The sequence below is a fragment of the Lipotes vexillifer genome, unplaced genomic scaffold, assembly GCF_000442215.2.
Source record: "Lipotes vexillifer unplaced genomic scaffold, Lipotes_vexillifer_v1.1 scaffold239, whole genome shotgun sequence".
Lineage (NCBI taxonomy): Eukaryota > Metazoa > Chordata > Mammalia > Artiodactyla > Lipotidae > Lipotes > Lipotes vexillifer.
The window spans coordinates 741056-746259 of record NW_006769620.1 but is presented as its reverse complement, the minus strand read 5'-3'; the positions used below and the strand labels follow the sequence as shown (position 1 = coordinate 746259).

The window sequence follows — 5204 nt, the reverse complement described above, 5'->3', positions numbered from 1 at the left end:
ATATTAGACATCTTAAAAACCTGATGGCGAAGGAGAGTGTTCGATGGCTTTCCTTTTCATGTTCGGTATTAAAGAAAAAAAAAAAGATAACTCCAATTCTCAGATGTGAAAGATATAAGAAAATAAAACAGATCAAGAATGAATGAAACCAAGTTTTCCCTATCTCAACCCTACTGCATCCTCCCCCAAAGAGGAAAAGAAGCAAGAAAAAGAAGGGGAAAAAGCCCTTGATTTGTCCCTACTTTTTGAGATCATCTTTGCAAACTTTCAAACGTCTGGTCTTAAGAGTGTAAGAAGAAACAACGCAAAACAGTTTTTGAAGCCAACTAGAAAGCAGCAGATCCCAGCAAGCGGTGAGCTGCGCAGGGCGGCTGCTGGCGGCTGCGCCGGAGTGTGGGAGAATCCTCTCTGGGAGAGGAACACGGGAAACCTCTCAGCATCCCGGGATAAAAGACTTGAGAAGAAAGGAGCCTCTCAATGAATGGTGCTCAAAATGGGCTGGAACACAGGGGAAATGGGCCCTCTCAATGAACAGCCAAGAAAGTGTCTTTTTTGTTGATTCTCTCACTGCAAAGTGCTGCTTCCCCCCACTCCCCCTCCCTGACCCCCTCCCCAGCTCATCTCCCTGGGCTCAGAGAAAAGGCTTCTTGTTGTAATCCCATCTGCCTGCTGCTCATCCACATTCTTTTATCTCTGCCCAGGGCTGGCAGTTGGGAAGAGGTTTCAGATGCCAGAAATTTGGGGTTTCACATTGAATCTTTCCAAGATGGGCATCTGAGAAATGTCAGTTTACATCAAAATTACCTTCTCTAGCAAATAGCCCAAAAGCTGTCTTTCCCTGGCAAGGTCGGGAAATAATTCTCTTTTCAGGATCGTGCCAATACAAACTCCAGTCCACATTTGGGATGATTGATCTGACTTAAAGGGACAGGGACCACTTCAGTTTTACACTAAAAGAAAAGATTTAATTTTAAATTAAAGATGGAAAGTTAGTCATGTTTCGTTTTTAATAGTGCTTGGTGTAATAAGGAATATTGTACTGTAACAAATACTGTACTGTAAGAACAGGGTTTGTGGATATGGTTATAGAGAGCAATTGGGAGCTAAGTTAAAAAATCACCAATAGAGGGGCTTCCCTGGTGGCGCAGTGCTTGAGAGTCCGCCTGCCGATGCAGGAGACGCGGGTTCGTGCCCCGTTTCGGGAGGATCCCACATGCCGCGGAGCGGCTGGGCCCGTGAGCCATGGCCGCTGGGCCTGCGCGTCCGGAGCCTGTGCTCCGCAAATGGGAGAGGCCACAACAGTGAGAGGCCCGCATAACGCAAGGAAAAAAAAAAAAAAAAAAAAAAATCACCAAGAGATAACACCTCGTGGTTGGCAAGCAAAAAAGGTAATGGGAGTGGGGAGGGAGGTAAGAGGAAAAGGAGTGAAAGAAGGATCTCTTCGAGAAATGTCACTGATCTTTACAAAGTTCTGAAACAAAGGAAGCAAAGCATTGTTTGAGGCAGAGGATGGGGCCCTTTACTTAATGGTAGAAAGCACAGGAGAAACTGGGAGAAAGTCTGATTTTTTAACCCTGCAGGAAATCTCTGCTCAAAATAACAATTTCAAGCATTGATACATCTATCCTAAAGATTGGATTCTGGCCATGTTGCAGAGGGAAATTCAGGTGCAGAGATGGACAGAGCTGTTTTGACTCTACAGTGTGGGTGTCCGCGTGGAATGCTGCCAGCTCCTTAGTTCCGGGTCTAAAGACAGAGCAAGGCATCCGAAGGCAATAAAGGACCTGGTCCCACACGGTGAATCCTGTTTGCTGCCTGCTCCCTCTTCCATGGTTGCCCTTTGTCAAGTGGATTTTTATCTAGGGGTGAGTATGGGAGGTGAGAGGGTTGGAAGAGGAAGGGGGTTAGGAGATGGGGGTTGGGAGGGCTGGGGAGGTGGAGGTGGGTGGGAAGTAAACAATAAAACCCCTGCGGTGGCTGGGTGTGGCCATCCTAACTGCCACCTTAAGGTGATGAGCTTGAAGTTTAGCACAAAGATTCTATTAGGTTGTGAAGCCCCTGGCAGTCCTCTTCCCTCCCCCATTTTTTTTTTTTTTTCTTCCTTTGTAGAGAACTAAGCACGTACCTTCAGGTCATCTTGTTTTTCCTTTCAGCAACATTCTCTAGTCCCTGAAGCTACGAAGGTCGTTCTAAAATAAAAATGAGACCCTGACACTCCGGCTAAAAACCCTGCAAAGGATTGCCCATCATCCTCAGGACATGGTGCAATCCAAACCATGACTCAAGTGCAAGGGGACTGCTATCATCCAAAGAAAGACATTTCTAAAAGTAAAAGTGAGTGCAGTAGAAATTATGCCAGGGCAACGGATATATGCAGAGGCTGTCCCAAGCAAATCAAGACATGGAATCATGTGACCCCATGACTGGAGTCACAGACCCCAAACGCCCTGTGCTATCTGACCCCTGTCCGCCTCCTCGGCCTCTTTTCATCTCCCTCAACCCTCTGCTCTCTGCTCCATCCAGGGTGGATTCCTTTTGTTCCATGTGCCTTGTCCCACTTCAGGGCCTTGATCCATCCTTCCTGATGCACTTTCCCTCAGAGTCCTGCTCTCCCAAGGGAAGCTCGCTGTGGGTACCATGACCATACTGGACCCCTTGTTTTATGTCCCAAGGACCAGAGAAGACAATCAAAATACGTAATCACTGCTGGGTAATGAATCAATGAACAAATCGATGCAAGAAATGAATAATCATCTCCCTTTGTCTTAGTTAGCTAGGGATACTATAAAAAAATAGCATATTGGGTAGCGTAAGCAACAGAAATTAATTTTCTCACAGTTCGGGAGGCTAGAAGTCCAAGATCAGGGTGCCAGCATGGTTGGGTTCTGGTGAGAACCCTTTTCCTGGCTTGCAGACAAGCACCTTCTCGCTGTGTCCTCATGTGATGGAGAAAGCAAGAGCGAGCTCTCTGGTTTCTTCTAATAAGGGCACTAATCTCATCATGGGGGATCCACCCTCATGACCTCATACAAACCTAATTCCCTCCCAAAGGCCACATCTCCAAATACCCTTAGGGCTTCAACATGTGAATTTTGACGGGGACACAATTCACTCGATAGCACCCTGTATTTCTCTACATAAATTAAACTATACATTGAACAAATGTACTTACTGAGTGATATGTTGCAGTACAAATTTCTCCAGTAATTTCAAAGTTACTTCTTAAAAACTATTTTGAAATAATTATAGATTCATAGGAAGTTGCAAAAATAATACAGAGAGGCCTGTGTCCCCTTCGTAGAGTTCCCTCCCATGGTAACATGTTACCAAACTCGAGTACAAGATCAAAGCCGGGGCACTGGTATTGGTGCAATTCACAGAACTTTTTCAGATTTCACCAGTCTATGCACTTTGGAAATTTCTTTGAAAGAAAAAATAAAAATAATCCAGAGACTCATATTTATTTATTTATTTATTTATTTATTTTTTTTAACATCTTTATTGGGGTATAATTGCTTTACAATGGTGTGTTAGTTTCTGCTTTATAACAGAGTGAGTCAGTTATACATATATATATGTTCCCATATCTCTTCCCTCTTTGAGAGACTCATATTTATTGAAGCGACCAATTCCCAAAACCCACTGCCCTGGAATTCTGTCCCGTGAGCAGACAGTTTGTGGGTGGAGAGTATGTGTGTATGTGTGTGTAGCTTTATTTTTAAAGTATAATTTCTACTTTATTGTCTTCCCAGGGAACAGTATTTCTTTAGTTTTTAAGGACTTAGCTCCTCACATGGGCTTTGGTGCAGGTCGTGGGGCAGCACCCGCAGGTCTAAATCGGGGTGGAGGTGTTTGGTCCTTCCGGGCTTCCCGAGAACGATTCCTGACTACCTTGCTGTGAATGGCACAACTCACGCAGTAATGCAGTTTCACATACAGCTTGGGAAGCACATAGGCGTCGAAAACACTCGCTTCAGAAATGTCCCCGACAGCTGTGGCCTCTACGATGTTCCGAATGACGAACTTCTTAATGGACTTATCCTTGGGCACACAACAGGCACAGCCGGTACAGCGAATAGGCTGCACGTGGCCGCGGCCCTTTTGGGCACGACCATTGTTCCTTCTTTTCTTGGCCATCTTGGAAGTGAGGAGGCGAAAGAGCTGTGTGTAGCTTTATGCAATTATATCACATGTGCAGATTCACTTAACTACCACCACAATCAAGGCACAGGACTGTTCCAGCACCACAAAGGTCTCTTGTGTTCTCCCTTTTATAGTAAGAGTCAGTTGATTTCTTCACCACTCCCACCCTGTCCCCAATTCTTGCAAGCACGAATTTGTTTTCCATCTCTGTAATTTTGTCATTTCGAGAATGTAGTGTCAGTGGAATCAAATAGTATGTAATTTATTTAAAAATCACACAATTGGTATTGACATACACACACTACTACATATAAAATGGATAACTAATAAGAACCTACTGTATAGTACATGGAACTCTCTTCAATTCTCTGTAATGACCTATATGGGAAAAGGAAGAGTGGGTATATGTATATGCATAACTGACTCTGCTGTACAGCAGAAACTAACACAACACCGTAAATCAGCTGTACTCCAATGAAAAAGAAGAATGGTATCAAAGGAAAAAAAATAAAATAAACTCACACAGTATGTCACCTGAATTTTAAAAATAGTTGGTGTGGTGTGATCTTTGATGTGGACGCCACTCGCTAAATGTGTCCCTTCTGGGCTATGATTTGACAGAGGAATCCGCACTGATGTTTTCCAACAACTTCCCCGTTACATCAATAGTGGTGAGGTACCTGGCCTGCTTTGTTTTGGTGAGGAACGCTACCTGCACATTCAGGTGGAGCGCGTTTGTGGATGCCAGAGCTTCCCATGTGGTCAGGAGAACCTCTGACAACAGTGGCACCTCCCAAGTCCCTTGTCTTGCTACCTGCTCCCCATACCCAGAGTAGCAGGTGGGCACTGCAACACCACTCCAGGTGCTGTTCAGGCCCTGGACATCTCTGGATTACAGAAAGAAACTTATACCATTCACCAATCGGCATAGAGATTATTTCACCACTTTAACAACCTTCAGTTGTACTGGTACTTTTTTTTTTTTTTTTTTTTTTTTAATTAAAGGGAAATTTTTGGCTTAGGTCATAGATTTTTTCCTGGTCCAATCAGTAGTGTCCAGA

The 5204-nt window shown here is 44.3% G+C and overlaps 1 pseudogene; it reads right to left on the bottom strand.

The window, feature by feature from the left end:
• Positions 1–3789: 3789 nt before the first annotated feature.
• LOC103071869 (40S ribosomal protein S26 pseudogene) lies at positions 3790–4137 on the bottom strand (annotated as a pseudogene).
• Between the last annotated feature and the right edge of the window lie 1067 nt (positions 4138–5204).